The sequence below is a fragment of the Candoia aspera genome, chromosome 2, assembly GCF_035149785.1.
Source record: "Candoia aspera isolate rCanAsp1 chromosome 2, rCanAsp1.hap2, whole genome shotgun sequence".
Classification (NCBI taxonomy): Eukaryota; Metazoa; Chordata; class Lepidosauria; order Squamata; family Boidae; genus Candoia; species Candoia aspera.
The window spans coordinates 119,854,089-119,866,223 of NC_086154.1; positions in this window are offsets into that span (position 1 = coordinate 119,854,089).

Consider the following 12,135-nt stretch of genomic DNA (forward strand, 5'->3'; position numbering starts at 1 on the left):
ATGTTTGTTGTTGTTCTTTTTGTTATGCTGGTTGTGTTTTCACTCTTTGATTTCAGTGATGTCCAGAGTCACTGTAGTTCACCTTTTACCACACAGAGTTGGCTTCCCATGTGGAGGAACAGCCTTTAGTGGGGTCCTCATCTCAGTGCAAAAGCAAACAAATGAGGAAACTAAACAAACTGAATAGCATTGACTGCATAAATGTACAAGAAGTGCCAAAACTGGAGGATTTTCTTATATTGTTGGCATGAGCATGCAAGATCTGTTTGTTATCTGAAGCTGCATGCTGGAAAACAGATGCACAATTTCTCTTTCTCTAATAACATGGCCAAATGGAAAAGTTTTTCAGACCAATTGGAGTATCTTCCTTCATTGATATGTAAGCTGCTGTGCTGTTTATTGTCAACTGTAAATCCATATACTGGAGCTGAGAGGAACATTCTACAATGTCGCATACTAAGAATATATGAATCTGCTAGTTTTGCTTTTTTTAACCTTCACAATTTTTAAAAAGTCAAGATATTTTCCATGCCTTTGCACATTTTTGCCAATTCCTACTGAAAAATGAACCAAACAGAATTCTCTGGAATCGGATGAAAACCAAAGTTATATTAGACCAAACCAACAACGTCCTCTGGTAATACAGTATCAGTTTGAATCTGTCTTCCCTCTCTGCATCTGTTGAGAGTTCATGAGCATGAAAAGCAATGTACTCTTTAGAAAGTGGAGAGGAAGTGGGGAGCCTAGGACCAGAGCAAGCAAACAGGAACAGGGGAGATTAGTGAGGTAAGAGAACAGACAGAGGATGACCTCCCACCTCCAGACAGCATCAAGTTGAATTGAGAAACCAAAACTCCACATTCTGCAAAACTATAACATGGGGTGATCTTCTAGGTTAAAGTGTTCCTAATGAAGAAAATCAAGTTATCAGCAATAGCTAGTATGAAGATAGAAAGTTGGCTGGGGAGAGATTTCTTGGCAATTTATTACATAAAGTGTCAAATGCACATCTATCTGCTTGTTCAGCATAAATTGTGGGTTTGTGTTTGGTGCAATGAGCTCCTGGCTGTCAGGGAACAAGTCAGTTGTCTTGGGATCAAAGTGCCTCAATTAAAAGTGCTCAGAGAGCCAGAAAGTATGTAGATGAAGACCTCTGTTGGGTTCATCCCCTCCAAGGATGGCAGTATCTTTGTTGTCAGCAGGAATGAGAGTCTAGCAGAAGTTCCATAGGAGGAACCAGATCCTTGAGTGATGAACCCACATCCTCATGTAACAAGGATAGCCTTCCAGGGAGTGGAAGTTATGAGTTATTCAATCATTACAAGCAAAGACAGATGGATTTGTGAAGAGGGTGTTGTCAGTATGTGACTTGCCTGCCTGATGTGAAGATTGTGGGGGTCAAGCACCAGCTAGATAGCTGGATAATTCTGGGAAGAATGTAGTACTCATGGGTCCCCATTAGCATTATTGACACTCACAAATATAATCAACCAGACCTGGACGTCAAATTTAGGCTGCTACTTAGCAACAGAGTAAAATCCAGACCTGAGAATGCAAGGTAGCATTCTCAGACATGCTTTCAGTTCCACATGCAGGGCCAGCTAGACAGGCCTGGAAGAGGTTATAGGTCTGCATGGAGGAACTTTGGGGGCTAATCCTGAATACAGATTTTACAAAACAGACACCCTGGAGGAAGATTCCTTCACAGAATTACAATTAGTGGTAATACCTGGTTACAAAAATTAGATATAGGGATATGCTATTATCCACCTGATCAAAATACTGAAGTGACCCTGAGTGGGTGACAGAAATCAGCAGGCATGCAAAGGAAAATGACTTGTTGCAAATAATGAAGAACATCAGTCACCCTCATAGAATGGATGCATTTATGGTCAGGCCACAGCAAAGAAAATACATTTCTAAACACCACAAATAAGTGTGCCTTAGAACAACTGGGTCTTGGAACCAACCAGAGGTGAGGCAACCCTAGATTTAATCCTATGTGATGACAATGATCTGCTGCAAGACCTAAGTATTGTGGAACCCATAGGAAGCTGACTTACATTTAGCATACATGCATATGGGAAATTGCCACCAGGGCCCATCATAGTGACATCTGATTACAAAAGCAGAAACTTTCAAAAGATGGGGAGGACTGTTAAAATGGAATGGTCAAGAGGGATGATTTTCTTTGAAATGCCTGAAAGTTGTTTTAAACACAATAGTTGAGGCTCAGCTGAAATGTATGCTACAGTGTCAGTGTCAGGCTTCCCAGCTAGGACTTAGCAATAAATCATTGATCTCCTGACACTTCACAGCTTGGCTCTGCTTCTAGGCTAGATTTGGCAATAGGCTCACAGAGAGCTCAGCTAGAGAGGAATCCATACAAAACAGTTGATTGCCCAGTGCCATTGAAAGGGTGTATACCTTTGGTTGTCTAAACTGATTGCTTTTTTCTCCTGGATTTCCCATGAATTAGCAGTCTCTTGGCATGACACTAGCTGGCCTTGACACTGTTGCAGGTTACATAACTGCCATCTCTTGCCTGATAATTGCCAGCTCCTGCCTTAACCCTCACAAGCGCTGTCCAGGAAGAGGCCATCTATTTCAAGACACCTTGAGACATTAGAGAATAACAAAATCACCAGGTCTTATTGGCCTCCACCCAACAGTTCCTTAAGAAATTAGCAACCTCCTAGATAAAAGATGGCAAAATATAAGACTTCTCCTTCTATCCCAGACAACTGGAAAGTAGTCAGAGTAACACCATTTTTTAAAAGGACCCAGGAGTTAGGGAAATTATATGTTGGTCTTGTAACATCTATCCTGAGCAAAGTGGTAGAAACAGTTATCAAAGGAAAAAAATAACTAAAATGAATAGAGGATAAGACTTTGGAGTACGGATTCTGCAAAGAAATTCCCTGCCTCGCTAACTAAATTTTAGACTGTCAAAAAGCAGGTGGATAGAAGTGACTTTGGATTTTCACAGATTTTGATAAATTTCCTCCTCTTGAGTAAATGTAGCAGTCATGGGATAAGAACATCTGTTCTTTTATGGATTGCTACCTAATTTCAAAAATACAAAAAGCACCCAGAAAGTAAAGATTGGGAATAAATGGCCAGTTTTCTCAGTCGAGGGAAGTAAGAAGAAGAATCCTTCAAGGGTTTTTTAACGTTGGGTTGGGTGCTTTTTAACTTGTTCATAAATGATCTTGAATTATGGGTAAGCACTGAGTTGACCAAGTTTGTGGATGGACCAAGCTATTCAGGGTATTGAAAAGCAAAAGTGACTGAAGAGCTCTAAAAAGATCTTTTTAAACCAGGAGAATGATCCATCAAATTACAAATGCAGTTGAGTCTAAGTAAGTGTAAAGTGATACACATTGGGAGAAAAACCTCCAAACTTCATAGGTATACAGTGATGGGGTCTGAACTATCAGTAACTAAGCAGGGAAAAAAAATCAGGGTCATAGTGAATAGCTCAGTGAAGATATTAATTTGATGTGCAGCATTTGTGAAAAAGGCTTATTTTACCCTAGACATCGTAAGCAAAAAAATTGGAACAAAAAACTGCTAATATTATACAACATTAAGCCATAGCTGTATCTGGAACACAATGTACAGTTCTGAGTGCCACATTTGAAAAATGGATTTAATATTGCTGGGAAAAAATACAGAACGGTCAGGGTCTCAAACATCCTTCTCATGAGAAAAGGCTAAAAATATTTAGGTCTGTTAGCTTAAAAGGTGGCAGTGGAGAGACATGACTGAGGTGAATATCATTATGAATGACATGGAGAAAGGAAAGAAGAAGCTTTCTCCTTCTCCAAACACTAGAAGTGGGGCAGGATGGAGCAGTAGGGTGTCATCCAGTGAAGCTAATTAGAATAGACTGAAGCAAGTACTTCTTCATAAAGCACATAAATTAAATCGGGGAGTTCATTACCACAAGTTACACTGATGGTCACTTACTTGGATGGCCTTAAAAGAGGAGTGGTTACATTCAGGGATGACAGGTCTGTCAAGGCCTTGAAGCATTAATGTTTCTCCAGGCTGAGAACAGCATGCTTTCATCTGCTAGTTGCAGCAGAAAGATAACAGGAACAAAATATGGATCTCTCTCCCTCTCCCCCCAAAAGTGTATGAATTATTTTATTCTATTTGTAGTAGAGGTACTGCTTATTTGAACATAATTCTGTTTTCTTGTTTATTTAATTAGCCCCTTTGTGGCTTTAGTTCTTCCATGTGTGTGAACTAGTTTTTTTTTAACATATTTGAGCTGTTAGATTTTTATGCACAATCATTTTATTAGCCAAAGGTGTGCATACATAACTTGTTGAAACATGGTTTTCTAAGTTTCTTCCCCTGGCATAGTCATTAAAGTAGGGTATGTTGTCAGGAAACTATGATTATTTAAAGAGACAGGAGAACATTTCATATTTGGTATGTATATATTAATATTTCTGTTTTTTTTTCTTCTTTGGTTCCTTGTTTATTTTTATGCTGTATGCGACCCAGAGTCACACTGGTTGAGTTGGATGGCCTTATAAATCTTATAAACAAACAAACAAACATTCCTTACCATCAAAATGCCTCCCCCTTTACCACATGTACACTCTGATGTCCTTCTGGCCCTCCTAGTGATTGAACATTTCATTTCCCTAAATTCCAAGTACTTAGTTTCCTAATTTCCAGGACTGGGTATTTAGTCCCCCAGTTTGAAATTCTGGTCATGTACATCCTCCCTCTCTTCTGGGATTGTGTGTGGACTGGACCATTTCTTGTATTGTGCCTTCTATTTCGATATCTATTATGATGAGAACATGTAATTAGGGCTCAAAGCCATTAAGTCCACTCTTCCAAACTTTGATGGTGTACTTGCCAAAGATCATTAGAAATCAACAGCATCCCTTCCTTCTGTTATTGTAATCCTTAGAACAGGCTTACACAGTTAATATAGTCATCCCACCCCAACCAGGGTTGACACAGAGTTGCAGTAAGCCACTCAAACACTGTATATTATCCCCTCTTCATCTACAGTCTCTACTACAACTTAAAATGTGGGCTGAGGGAACCAAAAGATTGCCCATCCCTGGTGTGTGCATCTAGCCGTTGTATTTTGTAAAACATAATTAATGGCCTAGTGTTATTTATAAACCAGACCACTGTCACTGTTCGGCTGCAATAAAAAGATAAGCCATGGCTTACAGGGCTGCATGATCCCAGTATAAAAGTACACCCAGAATTGATTTGGATTTAGTATTCCTCTCCTCCTTCTCTCTTCCTGATTAAGTCTGCTACAAGGAAAGCTGCCACTGCCTGGAGAAGCCCAAAGGGCATTCACTGGGACACCATTGACTTGAGCTTCTTTTCAACAGGCTAGAGAAGACCTTCAAGAGTGAATATAAGCTGGGGGCATGATTGCCACCCAGATCATGTACAAGGGAGGAACTGATGACAGGCAAAGGTGGAAGAGGTTGTTTGTTTGTTTTACATCTCTCTCCTGTACAAGAAAATGTACAGGCAGTTTATGTGGTTTGCAGGTTAAACTAAACACTTTTAACTTGTCAATCAACCTATTGTTTGTTGACTTATGATGGGCAGATAGATGGAGACAGTTTTCCAGAAGAAATAATGGAAAAACCATTTTCCCAGCTTTGTCTCTAATATTTCTTTGGCATCAATAGTGAGGGTTCCCCCTGCTCCACCACACCACACACACCTTCAGTTAAGAAACATTATGAAAATAAACCCACTCAATCAAACTCCAGCTCTTTAAAGAGACATGTATGTGTTTTAAAATCATTTAACTTGTTTACAACAAGAAACTCAAAGCTCTTCGTTTCTGTTCTTTGCCTGTGGCACATCTGAGTTTTTTATTTTTTTAAGGAGGTTTACCATATATAATTTGTTTCCTCTTTACAGTATAAAGTTCAACTTACTTTCTCTCTCTCACACACACACGCACACAAATGCAAGCACGTACACACACAATTATAAAGCAGGATTAGGTAGAGGTCCACTTTCTGCATGGCCTACGATACAGGACACTCACCACTTCCTGAGTGCCAAAACAGATGGAATTGTCCTCCTCCCACTCTCATCCCATTGCAAATGCACCCCACACCTGTGATTTCCGATGTGGATTCAAAACTACTGTTTTCTGACTGAGCCGTCTTAAATCCTTCTGGGCAGATGATCTCTAGGGCTTCATTCCACTCTAACAACAGCCCCAGCTCCAGTTGGCTGCAGTGGCTGACACGCCCCCCTCCCCTCCTATGGCTGGTCACTGTCTTGGGCAGCCATTGTGTCATGGGCTGCCAGGCTGTCATCTTCTCTGCTGGTTAGCAGTTGCTGGTTGTTCTTTTATACATACATACATACAGTGACTGATCCAATGAAGTCTCATAAGTCAATGAACCATCCTCAATCCTAGAAACTCATGCTGCATTCAACTCTTACCTCCCCCAGGGTAGACTGTTTTGATTTCTGCTCCAGGTGGGTGAAGCATGCTCCCCTTAGTATCCTATCTGCTGCCCACAGTACTGCAAAACATCCCTTTCCATTCCTGTGTTTTAAAAAAAAAACATAAAGAAGTTGCAAGTAGTAATGCTGCTACTTTGTTTCTGTGAAGCTGAATGGTCAGTTCTTCCTTGTTAGAAAGTTTCCATGGACATACAGACAAAGGTAGGAACCAAAGAACACAGCCTATTCCCCAGTTTATTTGATTATTGTAGCATTAACCAGCGATGCTACAAAGGGGTGAGACAGGGGGAGAAAAAACAAAAGGTCCTGCTTTGGTGTCAGAGGAGATAAATGTGGGAAGGGGTTGAAGGCATCCATGTGTACAAAGATCTGGGGCAGCAAAGGCAAGGCCCAGGGACTAGTGAGGAGGGGACAGTCCCTAAAAGGAAAAGGCAGGCACTAGCAGATCAATCCACACAGGAACAAACCAGCCAGGCTTGTGTCCCTGCATGGATGGGAAGGGCAACAAGCAGAGGAGCAACCAATCAGTCTACCACAATCAGCCAACCAACTGCTATCAGGACTGGAATTTCTGGCTTAAAAAACAGTTGGGTAGTAGGGCAAGCCGTCAGTCCTCTCCAAGAATGGTGCAGATTGCCCCATGCAACTCATAGAACAAACTGCAGCTACTTTAGTAGTGTTCAGCTCTGGAAAATGGAAATTCCCCATTGGCCTAAATCATCATGATTGCAGAGAAGAAGTCTGATTCTAGCATGATGAGACGCACCTAGAAATTCCATCAACTGATCAGTGGGGCTCAAATTGTCGAGGGTGGGTCTGAACCCATTTCTGGTAATGACCCCTCCCTCTCTCTCATACACACATATGTGTGCATGTGTGGGAAAAAATGGGATTTTGCAATCTGGAATAGAACAGATGAATATGTGGGTAGGGGTAGGGAAGGCTTGTATAAAAATGAACATGGGGAAATTGTGACTCCTGGGTATTTCAGAAGCTTCTGGATACCATTAACTGAGATATCTTACAAGATTGGGAAATAAAGGCACAGGGTTATGGTAGTTTGGATCCTATCTGCAAGATCAGCCAGAAGTTGCTGTTGTGGGATTTTTATGCAGTGTCCCTGTTTGTTAAGCTTTGGAGTGCAGTAGGGCTGACTGTGTCCCTCAAGTTCTTAGATACAAAGCTTCTGCATGACATTGTAAGGGATTTGAAACTGATTATCCAGGTTTATCTTTCTCTGCCACCAGACTCTGAATGTGCAAATGCTGCTGTAATTGGCTGGATAAGGTCCAATAAACTGAGGATGAAGCTAACAAGATGATGCCTTTGTTGGCTGATTATCTATTTGATCCAGAAATTGTATAAATGACCTGTCCTGGATGGATTCCACTCTCCCTGGAGAAGCTGGAATGTAGCCTGAAGGTATTCTGAGGTTCATTTTTATCACTGGAAGCTCAAGTAGCATTGGCAACCTAGAGTGATTCTGACCTACTTTAATTGGCTTGCCAGTGAGGACCATTCTTATTACTACCGTAGTTCTGGTAAATTCTCATCTGGGTTATTGCAATGCACTCTGCCTGGTGTTGACCTTGACAATGAATCAGAACTGACTATTGCAAATGAGGATGGATTAACTGATACCATGGTCAGGATACAAAAAACAAGTGACTTCATTTTTTCCTACGTATTTCACTTGGGTCTCCCATGCTTCTGGACTAAATTCAAGGTATTGCAGGGCATCTATCTCTCTAGCTATCTATGTAGGGCAGACAGACTCTTTGGGCTCATGGATACATTTAGAAATAGGACAGCATGTTGTGGACAGTCCTATATTTGAAGGGGCTTCAGAGCTGCCATCAGCAGTTAATGCTTGAATAGATTACATGAACTTTCTCTGTGTTTCCACTTTTTCGTATGCGTGGCAATGAAAATAAGCCCCAACCTGCATCTCCTCTCCTGACTTATCCTGCAATAGCTACAATAAATGTAAAAGTAAAGTAGTTGATCAAAACATAAGCCAACAAAGTTATCAATTAGAATGCAAAATAAATGAACGGAGGGTTCATTTGGGTTCTGTCTATTGTGTTACAACTTTTCACCTTAATACTGAGTTAGAGCTCATGATAAACAAGCATGTCCTCACATTAAAGTCCATTTTAGAGGCCTTTGTTCAGATACGTTTGCAGTCTGCAGTCAGTTGGGTGGCTTTCAGATAGGGTTAATATTGACCAAAGAAACTGGATTATCATCCTCTCTTTTTATCAATGGCCTCCCAAATAACAAACAGGCCATTAAAATAAGCTAATAAGATTGCAACTAATCAGCTTCAATAATTATGTAAGAATTAAAAGAGAAAATGAAGGGGAACCCTACCTGAACCTTCTCTTGAGGACATTCCCGAAACAGCCAGTTCCTTTTAAAACAATGCATTCTCTTGGCTCTTTGCAAGTTTTAAAAACACATCAGATGCTTCTATCCTGCCCATTTTATCTTGCATGCCCCTATTTGCTTGTAGCTGCAGGCTTAATTTGTGGCTGTTTACTTTTGTGACGTTTCCTTTCTTCTGCAGAGAGATGGTCCTTATGAGTAGCTACTCATAGGTAAGCCCCCTGACTTCTAGGACACCTACACTCAAGAAGAGGTTCCCAGGCAGGCCGCTTTCCTATTTCTTTTCCCATGGACATTTCTTTGCTACGCTGTGGATTCAGAGCCCCAGCCCCTCCCAAAGGTAGCTCAGATCTGCCCGTGAAAAGGGGAACGGGGTTCTCTCCTTCTGCAAAATGTCCGTCTCTTCACCTTGACGTAGGGAAGGCTTGTTTTTACTTTTTTTGGTCAGGGAGAAAAATTAGATGGAGCCACCTTAAACACCACGAAGCTCCACAAGCTCCCCACCCACCCCTTTTCCATACCCATGCCCAGAGCACTCGCGGCACTTTAATTACCTGGCCGGCCTCGACGTCATTTGCTGGACCACAGTATTTGTATTTGCTCACTGTACCTTCTTTCTTTAAGACAGATTTGTTCTGTTGAGGAAGACATGAGTTATTCAAGGAGAGGCTTTCCAAAAAAACCATTTCAGATTTTTAAAAGGCTGAAGGAAAAACCTTCAAGACGCCAAACGGTGTGTTATTTATTTTGCTTTAGCAATGGTGGCATTCCCTCCCTCTTTCTGCTGGTGACATTTAATTCTGCAAGTGGAGAAGGGAAACCAGGAGCCAGATGAAAACCTCAATGTTTCAACAGGAAGGTCAGCAGGGAGGGAGAGGAGCTGCCATAGAGCCCTCAGGCCGGGCTGGAATTCCAGCCCTGGCTTCAGCGGTGGAGGCACCTGGTTAGGTTATGTTCCAGGAATAGTTCCTGCATAAGTCCCATCAAAATGAATGGGGGAGTTGTGCAAAAATGCATACATATGCATGCGTATGTGCACACACACACACACACCATTAATTAATTGCCCTACTGATTCTAATAGAATATACAAAGGCTGCATGAGCAGAGTTGCTTTTTTGAATGCAGAACACCGATGGTGCACTGGAACTTCTTGGCTGTCAAGCCACTGCTGGTGGGTTGGAGTAGAGATCTTATCTATAATACCAAGAGATTAAAGAACTCTGACTGGTTCCTTCTCAGTTCTGACATCTACATTCTAGAACAGGAACAATATATATAGTTTCTGGGCTCCACACAACACAGAGCATCCTTTCTCTCCTCCCCACAGTTTTCTATACCCGGCAACCACACTTTGCTGGATTTCTTTTCCTAGCTTTCACCTTGGAATTTTTCCCACTGCATTTCCTTTCATGGCTTCTTCCTCTTTCCTTGTCTCTATCTTGCCCCAATGTCCTATCCAGTCCTTCCCATGCTGCTTTTACCACTCCATAGTAACCTAAAATAACATACTACTAATAAAAAGGAATATAAATATAAATATAAATAGGGGACTCAACCCAACCCACTTTGGAGTATGGCCCTCAACTTATTTTGCAAAGACAGCCCTTGAAGTTATGCATCCATCTTCTAAGACAGATCTTTCCATGACTGCTGACTGCCAGTGTCCCACACAACTTTCTGGAAGGCAACAGCTTCCTGAAATAGCAATGCTTACTAATCAGGATTGTGCAAAGATTCAACTCAAAAATTAGATATGAACGTGCTCTGATTAAATCACTGAATAGTATTAACTTTCTGAATTTGATGCATCTTTGAATTAACCCACATTTAACCCTTTGAATCAAAGTATTGAAACTTACAGTTCTAAATTAATTCAAAGCCCTAAATTAGACTGAATTGAGATCCAGTTTGAATGATCAATTGATCAAGTTTGATCAATGATCAAACTGGGTCAAAGCCAATTCATACAACTCTATCATTAACCCCCTTACCACCCAGTGAAATTTATGTGGGTTTTATTTATTTATTTGCTGCAATTCTGTCCTGCCTTTGTTCCAGAAGCTCACCCTACTCTGATTTTATTTTAACAACAACCCTATTAGGAAGAGCTGTGAGAGACAATAACTTTTCCTGTGTTACTACAAAGCTTCATGAATGAATGGGGATTGGAACCTGCATTTCTCCATCCTACTACATTGGCTAAGGTTCAGTTTTACCCTCAGCCATGAAACTCACTGGGTGACTTGGGGTCCATCATGGTCTTTTGTTCCAGTGAATCTCATAGGGCTGTTGTCAGGATAAAAAATGTGAGTGAGCCCATATGTGAACTCCTAGAGGAAAGACAAAGTATAAATGTAATAAAAATAGATGATACAATACTTGACTACAGTTGAAGTGATAGAAAGGAATCTTTACCTTTCAGGAAAATCAGATAAAACTCTGGTGTAAGGATTCAACCATCTACATTTTGGTAGCTGAAAAAGAAAGAAATCACTCCAGCATTCTGAAAGAGGACAGTTGTGAATCCGGAGATTTGACATTTTGCAATCCTGAACCAGTTAAGCAGGAAAACCTGCTAAAATAATTCACAAGTTGCTTGACTGGAGGGATTTGGCACAGACATGCTACTTTTCTTCAGTAGAGGGCATCTATCAGCTAGAACCGGTTCCTTGACAGCCCTCTTCCATTAAGTTACCAGTCACTGATAATCTGTGATCATCAGATAAATTTTGTGAATGATTATTGCCCAATCACATAGCTGACGTCCACAGTTTGCATGGGGAATATGCCACCTTCCAGCATGATCATGCTGAACCAAACAGTTTTGTTAGATGCAGAAGTTATGATGTGAAAACAGTACTAGTAATGCAAAACTCCTGCACTAATTGAATCCTTCTCTTTTGGTTTCTGGTTTTACTGACCGATGACAGCTGTTAGAAACTAGGGCTCTGAAAAGCATTTGAAAAAAAGTGCTACTCAAAGCCTATTAGCCTGAGTGAAGTAACTCACCTTGAAGCGTTAATCAATTGTATCCTTTGGAAGGCTGTCCGTGGTTGTCTCCGTGTGTGCCTACATGAACAGACATTTCCAATGGGACTACCAGTGAAATGAAATAGCTGTGCTTGTGCTCATGCACACTCCCTCCCCCACATGGATAACCATGAAAGCCTTCGAAATATCTGTGTGAGCCTTCCAAGAGATTTAGTTGGTTTCAGAAGAGGCATTTCACTCATAGTAACACACTTCGTGAAACACTTC